This window comes from Ceratotherium simum, chromosome 5, assembly GCF_057802395.1.
Source record: "Ceratotherium simum simum isolate JZ-2026a chromosome 5, ASM5780239v1, whole genome shotgun sequence".
Classification (NCBI taxonomy): domain Eukaryota; kingdom Metazoa; phylum Chordata; class Mammalia; order Perissodactyla; family Rhinocerotidae; genus Ceratotherium; species Ceratotherium simum.
In genome coordinates, this window is record NC_141904.1 from 23,755,493 (window position 1) to 23,768,017 (window position 12,525).

At 34.1% G+C, this 12,525-nt stretch overlaps 1 protein-coding gene across 3 annotated transcripts in view; it reads right to left on the reverse strand.

Annotated features, from left to right (window-relative positions):
- The window catches only part of TBC1D5 (TBC1 domain family member 5), a 537,118-nt gene that overhangs the window by 341,801 nt on the left and 182,792 nt on the right, over positions 1 to 12,525 (reverse strand). The gene's annotated exons all lie outside the window — the stretch shown is intronic.

Consider the following 12,525-nt stretch of genomic DNA (forward strand, 5'->3'; position numbering starts at 1 on the left):
TTTTTTTTTGACCATTATGATAGTCAAATTTTATAATGCATTTGCTTGATAACTAGCGAGATTACTGAAGACTTCATACGTTTTCTCTGACATTTGTTTATTGTCTTTTGAGGATGGAGTTTATTATTATGATTGTCTTCATGATTTGTAAGCATGTTTTAAATATTAAGGATATTAAACCTTTGTCATATGATACATATATTTTTCTCAGAGTGTGTCTGTCTTCAAATTATATGGCATTTTTGTGACATAAGAAACTTTTTCATTTTTATGCACCCAAATGTATCTATATCTCCTTTATGGTTTCTGCCTCTGGTATTATGGTTACAGAGGCATGATTATATAAGTAACCACCTATATTTTCTTTTATCACTTTGAAGGTTTTCCTTCTCAATTCTCATTTCTATAAATAATTCCAATTTAAACAAGGATTTTTTAAAAATTAAATAATTTTTAAACTTCCAAAATACACTACTTATAAATTTTCTATATCTATAAGGTACAAACGACCTTCCCAAAGCAAAATCTTCCAAAAATTAAACTGAGTTCACTAATTTTCATCCAAAATAATGTAAGTAACAATCTTTTAAATTTCAAGAGCAGGGAGGACATGACAGGAAGAGGAAATGAGGAATGTTAAGTTGGAAAAGAAAGTCCAACCAAAATAAATACGTAATTTTACAGGATATGGTCTCCACTTATGGAGGAAGGGTCCCAAGGAAGCCCAGGAATGCACAAATTCTTGACCAACCTTTTTCCAACACAAAATGTTCCTCTATCTTGTTCACTGTCTCTCTAAACTCTCACTTTGTAAAATACTCTTGTACATTTTCTGATTTTTATCAGAACCCTCCAACTCCACCCACTCACACTCACAGTCGATGTTAACAAATACTTTCTCCCTCAGATTGAGGCTAAAACAAAAGAAGCAGAGGGTTAGGCAAAACCAACACTAGAGAAAGCAGAAAAATATCATTGCCAACATACAGTAGCAATTTCTAAAGCCATAAATTCTAAATCCATAAATCTAGACAGTTTGTCAGTATTTGCTTCTTATGTACACAAATGAATCAACATATATTGAACACTTACTATACAGAAGGAACTCTGAGGAATATAATATAACTCTGAGGAATAAAGGATAGCGAAATGTAAATGATCAGTTATATTATGAAACAGAATCTGATAAATTCTGCTAACCAAATGAATGAACAAATTAAGAAATAAAATTCTCTACTATGGAGAAGAATCACCAAACTCGAATGCCTAATGGGGTCAGGCAAAAAGCATTATTAATTATAGTTAACATCTATTGAGCAACGAATATATGACAAAAACCACTCTAAATGCTTCATGTATACTCATCATTTCATCCTCCCAACAACCCTATGATGTATCTTCATCATGATTTTTACTTTATCAAAAAGAAAACTAAGATATAGAGAGATTAACTAATTTGTCTACAGTCACACAATTAGTAAGTGTTGAAGCCAGAATTTGAACCCATCGTGTCTGGCTCCAGAGCTCACATTCTTTACTTCTATACCACATTTGGCTATCAATAAGTCAATGAGACAAACAGACAAGGCATAAAACAAGGGGTATAAGGGGATGTGGTCTGTGACTGACTGGAACATCCTTTACTGTGCTTCAAGACAAGCTACAGATCCAGAATTTTATGTGAAATCTCTTTACCTTGTAAGTGTTGGCAAATAATTCAAATAAAAAAACAACTGTGTGGAACAGATTAAACACATTTCAAAATTGTATTTGGCCCATGGACAACAATTTTAATGTAAGATTCATATTCTCTATACATTTTGTTATACTCTTAAAAATACGAGAGTAAACATCTGAAAATGCATACTCCAAGTTAACTGCCAGATTTCCGTAAAATTTCTTTAATACCCTATATCATGTTTTCATATCATTACCTTAATTTCTTATTTTTATAGTATACTTGCACTGTCACAGACTTCACATACCTAAAATACACAAATAAGGGGATTTTATGTATTTTAAACTTTATGAGAAATAGACAAGCGACAAGCAAGCTGACATCAAAGTATATTACAAAAAGAAACATTAAAAAACCCTCTCTGTACCTAAAATAAAATACCCTACAACATGATCATGTTCATATATTCTTTCAAGATGCTCAAAGCTACTTAAGGCCTTTTTAACTCCTTAGAAAAATTAGGTTCAAGAAGTCATTCACTGATTTTAGCTTTAATAATAATCCTTTAGAAATTGACAAGTCTATGGTAATACCCAATAACCAGAATACAAAATTTACCAAATATACCAGTCTGTAACCACTCTATACAATTAGGCCTCCACTGTATTCTAATCTACTATGCCTACAGATTGAAACTGACTCACAGAAATGTACTTAATAATCAAATAAAGCAAACCTGCTGAATAGTAATAATGAGTTATTTTCAACAAATCTGTTGAAGAAAAACATTGGGACAGTGTTCTTACTTTTCTTTTAATTATGGATTTAAATAATAATATAGTTCAAAAGTAACTTATTAAACAGGTGCTGCTTTGTTTTTTGTTTGTTGTTTTGTTTTAAATACAAAGGGCTATCTTAGGTTCCAGAATAAAAAAAATACGTGTGTCGGTTACTTCTGTTGTGATTACCTTATAAAATCACAATATAATGTTGCTTTTAAATGAGAAGTAATTTTCTTAGGAATTTTCCAATTTGTGTTTTGTGCCTATACCAACAAGTGAAAATATCTGACTATACAAAGCAGACTATCAAAGGTTTTTAAACAAATGTGTCTATATTTATTTTAATCACTATTATAAATAAATTTTTACCTATAAATATCAGACTAGAAGAAAATATTTTATAAAAATTCAAATAAAGAATTAAAGGAATTTTTTTTGGTCTGAAAATTTTTAAGATAATCACTATGAAAGTCAAAATGGCATAAACATTGTGAAACTCACAATGGATCATTACATCTTATATTTATATTACAAACAGACTTCTATACTTGATATTCTTCTCTACATAGAAGCTAGATATATGGAGAGAAAAATAAATAATGGCCACAAATATGTATCTTAGTAAATGACTACTCAAATTCATAATTAATGGATTTCAGTTTTCCTAAAAATAATGCCAAGCTGTCTCTAGAATTTCCCTAACAAAAATGGTACCCAAAGAATTTAAAAAAATAAACAAAGGCAATCTTATTTTTTCTAATTCAAAAAGCACAGCAATATACCTTCCAAGACCTAAGAAAGGAGACATCCCTTCTTTGTTACAGTTACTATAGATAACAGTTAAATTCCTGGCTTCAAAATTCACAAAACTCAAAACTCACAAATGAACTCAAAATTCACATGAACTCAAAATTCACAAAACAATTAGTTGTGCCATATAGTTTTACTGCTATCCTGGTCACAGGAATTGACACATTAGGCTGAAACGCCATTTAAAATCCAAGACTAATCTTAAGGACAGTTGTATTGGCTTTACAAATCTTATTCTTGCAGTATTAAATCTTAAGATAAAAGTGATCTGTCTGAAAGAAGGAAGTCTTATGAAAATAGTTTATACTTAATGAAAGGTAAGAGTTTAGCACTAAAGCTTAGAAGACAGTTTTAAACTATATTAAGTAAAATTTCAAAACAATACAATTTTCCATGTAAACTGAAGCCATGCAAGCAGTCTCTAAGTGAAAATTTCAAATTATTAGCATTGTACGGACAAAAACAACAGGTTAGTTGAACAAAATTTTCTCTTTTAAAATGGCATCATACAAACAAAACCTCAAAAAAATAATTTATTCCCTCTGAATCTGAAGGTCTATGTATTTCAGCTTGTATTCATTCCTTCACTGTTTCTAATACATAGGCATAGAATTAGCATTCTGAATTGTGTCTTCTAAAGACATCCATATTCAGACAAGCTCATATAAGCATACTTCATTCATTTATATTCTTGACTGATGGTAAACTTAAAAGTCAAACAGTGAAATGACAGAGTAATATTACTTTACATAGAGATATCTCCTATAAGAAAAGCATAACAGAGAGCTTAAATGAACTATTTCCAGAGCACAATTATAAAAGGGGGAGAAGATATACATGAATAAGTATCTGTTACAGGTAGCATGCATTTACCGTGATAGGTATATAACCTAAAATATGAGATCTTAGCTATAAAAGCAAGAAACTTTGATAGAAGCTGTATTTTCATAATTAAGAAATAGAGTAATTGAACATTATCTATAGAATAGGCAAAAAACGTTTTTATTTTGCAATATTGGTAGCTAGAGGTAAATCTGATGGTTGGGAATAATGATGTTCTGAACTCTTATTTATAAGAGAGAGAAGGAGGTAGGAAAGGAGGAAGAAAGAAAAGAAAGAGTGAGAAAAGAAAGAAAAGAAAGGAAGAGAATGAATAAAGTTCCATTTGTAAATTCTGTCAATCTTTAATGCAAGAGGGTTACATTGGACTTTAAATAAGTTAATTAAGTATTAAAATCAATCATCTGAAAGTCTTAATATTTAATATTGGTTAGATTGTATATCAAAGTAGTTTTATTATTTATTTACTCCAAACCTTTCCAGAATACTTCATCTGACAACAGGGGGTCTGTTTCTCACAAGATAAATGCATTTACAATGCCAAATAAATTATATATAAAAGCATTTGTCTTAATACATGTCATTCAATATTAAATATCACCCATTGGTAAAATCCTGAAACCCTAATTCATTTTTACCAACCACACAATTGTACTATTCAAGTACTGTCTATCAGATAGGTATCGGACCACAATAGGGTCTACATATGAGAACAATGGTCAAAAGAAAATTAACGCAGATTTAATCCTTATAATTTCCAGGCTATCAGAACAAGATATTTAGGGTAAACAATCCACTATAAAAACACTAGACTCATAAACAATGTACATAATCAGAAATATGTAGACTATATGAAAGGTCCCCAGGTGGGCTTAAATATTTTATATTACAAATTAAGAATATATGTGGCCTTTCAATATTCAAATGCTATAACGTCATAGAAAGTGGCAGTTGTAACCATGTAAACCAAGAGAAAATTGAGCGCTATAAAGAGTTAAAGTAACCTAACAAAAAGCTCTCCACGATGTATCCTCATGGCTTCAGAGTTCAGATGGATGCTCAGGATACAAAGACGGGGAGGTTGTCCAGCCTAGCGACCAAACCTTTAGTTATTATACAGCTATACAAAAATACTTCCAATCGTTCCTGTCCCTATTTTATACAGATCCACCTCTAGCCATTAAGCTATTCACGCAGGTTTTCATAAAATCAAGGTAACTATGACAAACAATGAGGAGTTCAGGAAGAATAAGGAATATCTGAAAAGAGAAAATAGTAATAATAACTTGGCCAATTATATTAAACTGATGATGATACGAAGAGTAAGAAAAAAAATAAATGGCCACTCTTCACATAAGCGTCAAATCAAATCAAACATTTTGTCAAAAAATAAACAAAAAACTTCCCTTTGGTGCAAGCCGGGGGAGGTCTGAGGTGTTTTCAGAAGCATATGACCAATAGTGGGGAGAACCTTCTAAAAGTGCAAGTGGATCTGACATGCATTCCCTGGCTAATAGTAAGTGGTAGAGCTAAGAAACCCAAAGAAACTTTACTAAAGGTAGCACTTTAAATGAAATAATAATAATAATAACAACAGCAAAAACATGGCGCTTTTTAGGAAGCAGGCACTGTTTGGGCACTTTGACACATAAATTCATTTAAACTTCACAACAACTCTACGTGGCAGACACTATTATCCCCTTTTATGATAAGGAAACCACAGAGAAGTTGAGTAACTTATTCAAGGTCACACAGCTATTAGTGGCAAAACCACCTCAAATGACTTAACAATGACCTAATAAATGTTCTAAGAAAAATTAAACCAAGATTTACAGGATAAATAGTTTTCTTTATTGTTATGTTAATTGTAATGTAATATTAATGAGAATGCAAAGCATTCCAGTTTACTTTTCTCCCATGCAAGCTTTTTCAAAGTCTAAGATTATAAACGTAATAGGCCCTTTAGTTAAAAGGTATATGCGCCCTCCCAAATCACCATCTGAGAGAAAACGCATGTCTAGTGAAAAAAAGAAAATAAGTAAGCTGTGGATGCAGGCATAATTTATATACGCCTGAGCAAAATTATAATTTATGAGTAAGTCACACTGGACCTTTGGAATCACTATCCAATAGCCCAAACCGTGAATGATTTAAATCCCCAAATGCTATGTATTCACATTACACCAATCACTACAGTTTCAAGTGACAAAATGGGGGGAAGGGCAGCAGCTAAGAAGCATTGCCTGACCCTCTCTAGCCCAAGTCGCTCAGATAAAAACATTCACATTTCCTTCCTTCAGTTTTATTCATACCTCTTTTCTTCCTGAGGAGGCCTTTCCTATTCACTTTTCTAAAACCTACATGTAATATGAATTCCCAGCTTTTCCTTTGTGGACCAGCACCAGAAGTAATTGCTCCCCGCTCTTCTACAGCAGTATTTCCCTCACTGTGATGTATCACAGGAGCCTGCATGACAACATTATAAGTAACAAATGCTAGTAGTTAGGCTATGAAGAACTATGTTTGCTCTACCTTTCTGTCAATAGCATTAGTATAGATTCTTCTTATAGAGAAAAGGTATGTAATGGGAGACTTCAGTAGAAAGTTAAAATCTTTTATTCAAGTTTTTGCTTCCCCTCTGGAATACGATCACTCCTAATACCCTAGTCCTAGCCTTCATCACTCACCTCAACTCTTGCAATACCCTCCTAATTGGTCTCCCAGCTTCCATTCTTCCTTACTGTTGTAAACACTGTTGATTGCCTTTCCAAAAAAATCCAAATTTTGTTCAGGCCATGTGCTCCCAGAGAGGTACCCAAGGCGTGAGTCATAATTGGTCTAAGCCAATCATGATGGTTCCATTTCTTGCGCCACATTGGTTTGGATGAGCCATCTGATGTGAATGGAAGTCACCCAGGAGCTTCTAGAGGTTTTTCGCTTACAATTACAAAGATGTATATTCTTAATTGCAGTGGATTAACCAACCCTAGATTCACCCTACCTCAGCCTTCTTGCTATATGTAATAATAGAATCCTTACCGTATAACCCAATTGAGATTTTCTGTTACTGCCAGCTGAAATCAGCCTAACATATCCACTTCTTACAATCTATTACCACAGAATATCTAATGCGAATTTTTTCCATTGTAAATCATTTCCCAACACACTTAGCAGAAAATCCAAACTCTTTTAAGAGGCCCTAAATCCAGGTCCATACCTATCCCTCTGATGCCCCCCCTCCCCCACCCTCAGTATGCTCTGGCCACAAAGGACTTCTTTCTATACCTTAAACAAAAATACAGCAGACCTAAATCTTTGCACATCCCCATTTCCTTTGCTGGGAACACTCTGCCCCTTAATATCATTCAGATATCTGCTCAAATTCAGGTCAGCGCAGAAAGCTTTTCCTGCAGCATAGCTAATCTACTGGCAATCTACTGGCAATCTTGTTGGTTCTACCTTCAAAATAAAATCAAGAATCAGACCATTCTGCACCACAATCACCCTGATCCAGGTCATTGTCAACTCTGGCATGGGCTATTAATCTGCCTTCAATAGGTCTCCCTGTTTCCAACCTGGCCATCTACTCACAGGAGCCTGAGTGACCCATTTAAAATCCAACTCAGCTCATATCTCACCTCTGCTCAAAACTTTCCAATGGCTTCTCATCTCACTCAGAATAAAATAAAAAATCTTCACAAAACTCTACAGGCCCTTGCCCCCAGCTACTGCTTTAATCTTTTATCCTATAACTCTCTTCCTTGCCACTCAAGCCCTCCAGCCCTAATAGGCTCTTCACATTGCCTCAGATGAGCTTAGCAAATTTTTGCACACAGGAACCTTTGTACTTTCCTCATTTCCAAAACGCTTCCCTTAGATATCCACATGGCTCTCCTCCGCTGCCTCCAAGTCCAGGCTCAAATGTCACCTTATTTGTGAGGTCACCTATGACCACACAACCACACTCAGCATACACCCTCCTCGATTCTTCATCCCATTACCAAGCTATACTTTTCCTACAACATTTATCACTACCTAACATATTACAAACTTCTGTGTATTTTGTTTACTCTGCATAACTCCCCATTACAAGTTCTATGAATGCAAAGGCCTTGCCTATTTTATTCACTACTGTATCTCCCGTACCTGGAAGGTACTCGTATTGTTTTATTATGGCATTCCTGATAACAGTTTGAAAGAGTCCAATAAAGTAAAATGAGAGGAAACCTAATTAAATCCAAGTTAGTTATTAATTTAAATCAGTTTTTCAAGAATTCCTAGGTGCATGTGAGGGATGTATATTAGCACAAAATAAATGTTAAAGAGATTAGAATTAAAGATATTTGAGAAGACAGATCCCATAAAACTGACTAGAAATTAGGTAATTAAGATCTTCTAACAATAATTACTTTAAAGAAGCAAGGACGGGTCCCTCTAGGTGAGAGTCAGCACCAGACCCAGGGCCCTCTCTTGGGAGAGCCTGTGGCAGCTGAACAAACACTTGCTCTGTCTGTGCCACTTGCTCAGCAGATGCTCAGAAACACAGGATAGGAGAAGAGACCCAAGTTCCCTGTGGACCAATAGGCTCTCAGACCACCCACCCACCCACACACACACATACTTCTGCCTTCTGCACTCACTACACCCTAAATAGAGTGGGAAACTGCTATCTTTAACCTTGGCCTTTAGCTAGAAATTCTCCCTTTTCTCACTGAAACCAGGGAAGACCAAAGACAGCAAGAAATGTTCTGTATATTTTACTCAATCTGTGATCTGTGCTCTGTGAGTCAAACCCATCCACTTACAGGAAAAAATAACCCACTTCCTGTTCAGGGCTGGAAGGAGAAGGTTAGCTCTTAAATACACTAGTACAGTGGGTGAGAACTGTCACAAGCCCTTTGAATTTCAACTGCAAACGTTTAGATTGAGAAATTTCTGAAAAACTAGTAATATATTATTAATTGTCATATAATATGCAAGCTTTACATAGTTAACTACCCATAAATAAATAATAAAAGGACCCTGCACAGGCCAATGATGAGAATATGTCATAAACCAATAATTGTGATTAATCAAATTAAGTTCATGAAAAAAGTTAACCATTGGAATTTCCAAGTATCCTTATTTATATTACAAAAAAAAAATAGAAATAGTATTTCGATGATAAAAGTAGAGTTTGAAATTGTTTTAGAATACCATCTGGTTTATATTTGACATCAAGTAGATGATATCTTGTGGCTAATCTTTTGAGTCAATTTTATTAAAAATACACATACACAAACACAAAGAAGGTATGCTCTTCAATGAACTCTATGTCTACTCTTGTTTTGAAAGATGTTTTTACTTTTATTTCAATTATCTATTTTCTCTTCAGAAGAAATTAAATTCTAGATAAAAGATGGCATTTTGTAATGAAAGACAAGATTTATCTATCTGTTAATTTCATATATTACCTTTCTCATGACTGTCACAAGGATTAAATAAGATCATGTATGGGAACACATACCCAAAACTGTAGTGGAACCAAGGTTCTTTGTTGTAATTTACTGACAATAATAATCAATATTAAAAATTCTTCCTAAGACAGCAAATGTATGACTAACTACATCTTTTTAAGGTTATATTGATATCTCAACTAAATAAAAGGTGGTGCAGATTGTAAATAGAGAGTAAGAATTAACCAGAAGAGGGGAGGAAGGGCATTCTTGACAGAGGAAACATCACATGCAAGGGCTCAGGGGAGAGACAGTGCAAGCACATTCCATTCAAAGTTGTAAGGAGTCAGGCTCAGCTTGGCTGATAATCAGGCTCAGGAAGCAAACAGAGATTACACAAGGCACAGCTTCACACTTAGGATTCTGAGCCATTTCCTAAGGGCAGTGGAAACCACTGAATAATTTTAAGTAAAGAGGAGGGAACATCTGCTGCTTCTCTACATTTAGTCTTTCTTCAGCTACAGCAAACTGCATACCCCAGAACTTCCACACAAGTGGCTCCTCTGCCTGACACTACTTTCCTCCCTTTCTTTGCCTAACCAGCTGCTACCTGTCCTTAAGATTCACCTCAAAAGTCACCTTCCCGTAACATTCCTTCCTCTAATTTGATTCAGATGCCCATTTACCTCATGTATAACTCCATGCTAATGTTAACCATTCTTTAGTACAATGGTTAGTTTTCCACTAACCTCTACTCTTTCTAAGGATAGAGGACGTGTTTTATTTGTCTATACCCCAAGATACTAGTATATATGAACTTGCAGAAAATCATCTATTCACTGAATCAATAAAACCCAAAAGACACAAATTAGTATAATTCCCAGATATGAGGATTAATTGACTTCCTACATACAAGGATACAAACGGAAATGATTTAAAAGAGTCTTGGAGTAGGTGGTAGGAACAAATATCATCTTAAATTACACTGTTTGAGCTACAAGAGGTGGGCTATCCCCCATACTGCTTAATATGACCTAAAACACTCATTAAACAAATACATACTTGGTCCCCTCCTCTATAAGGGACCAAGTACTACAGCACTGATCCTCATAATCAAATGCAAATTCAATAAGCAGTGAGCTTAATTCTGTATACTACTTGGTGAAAATCACCACCATGATACTGCATGTTATAACAGCATTGAAATGTAGTATTCCCTTTCAACCATAACTTTGGACACTCTCACATCAGATAACAAACTAGATTACTCAGAATGTTTTCTTTTCCACAAAATCAAAAACCTTTTTGAAATGTCAGCCTTGAACATCATAAAATTATACAGAATGATGAGGAACCAGGCTTATAGTGCATATAAATATGAGAGCATATTAGGCTGCATTTAATTACCAGTACAAACAACAACCTGATCTAACCTTTGACAAGTAAAATAAATGTTCTGAATAATTTAACTAAAGTAAACATTTGCTGTTAATGCTAGCTAATTATAGTAAGAGCTGGAAAGAGAAGGGGAAGAGAGATGACGAAAAGGAGATGAAATTTTTTTTAATTAAAGTTGAGGTCTGCAACTATTCACTGAAACACGATTTTTTTCAATGAATTTAATTCACATAAAAGGGCAAACTCAGTAGAGCAAAGTTGCTTTATAAACACTCAGATAAAGAAACATTATAGCTGATTAGAGAGCTTACTCTTTCAGTCAGTAAAAATCACCGAACAATCACCGGGACAGGAAAACTAGCCACAGATGAATTAGGGTACAGTTTCCCCCCTTCACTCAAGGGCTCAAAGTTTAGTGAGGAAAGAGTCCAGGAAATGGCTTGCCATACTTAGCACTAATTAATTAACTGAAGTAATTAATTGAAATAAAAATACGAATGCCTAGTTAAATGTGAATTTCAGAAAAACAAAAAAAGTAACATTTGGAACACACTTATACTAAAAAGTATTCATTATTTATCTGAAATTCAAATTCAATTGTGCATCTTGTATTTTATCTGACAACTCTACCAGTAGATAAATGAAGATGAGTATCTATGGGAAAATATGCGGTGTGTCCACTGTAGGAGCTCCAGGATTAAATCAAAACTCTCAAAGGGTGACATCCCAGAAAACTCACCAAAGGCAGGAAAGAATTGTTTTCCCAAAGCTGCTATCTGATTGCTAATGGGAAAGACCAAAACATACTACTCAGATGTATTGACCCAGCCCCACAATAACTTGTTTTTCAATTGCCCGAAGAAAAGGAGTGGGAAAGAAATATTATAATAAACAAATGAACAAACAAACTTCTTAACGGAAAACATTGGCTACCAAATGACAGAAAAATGAAACATCCTGACAAAACTCCAGTATCCCCACTGAGGATGCTGCTCAGTGGAGACAGAGTGTACGACTATTCTCACATTGAGATGATTATCTTTACCCCAGAGGAAAGTAAGTGCATTTAGGAAGAAAACCCAAAGAAAATTGAACTTTGTTCATTTGTTGAGACCACTCTTATTCAAGTGTTTAAGATTTTCATTCTTATATTGTAAATAAAGTGTTAATAAATATGTAAGATACTGCACAAGAATCTAAGGTATGAAAAGCTCAGATTTTGACCTTAAATTTAAAAACACTTATCAATAATGCATAACGTGAAGACGTTATACTCCATAGGAAAACGGCCAATTTAACTGATTAGTGACTTCAAAAATGACTAGCTTATTTGCTCATGAAGTAGAAGGTTCTATATACTTGGGCATAAGACCCAAGAAGCCTCAGTATGAACATGACAATGTTTCATTTATATTAGATCATTATTATCAATAGAGAAAAGAAAAACTCCAATTTCCCAACTTGACGACATATAAACATATATAGATTGTATATAATTAGTAACAGAAAATGGCAATCATTTAAAATATTAAAACTTACTATAAAATAATGAATTTGAGTTTCACTGGCAAGTGATATGACT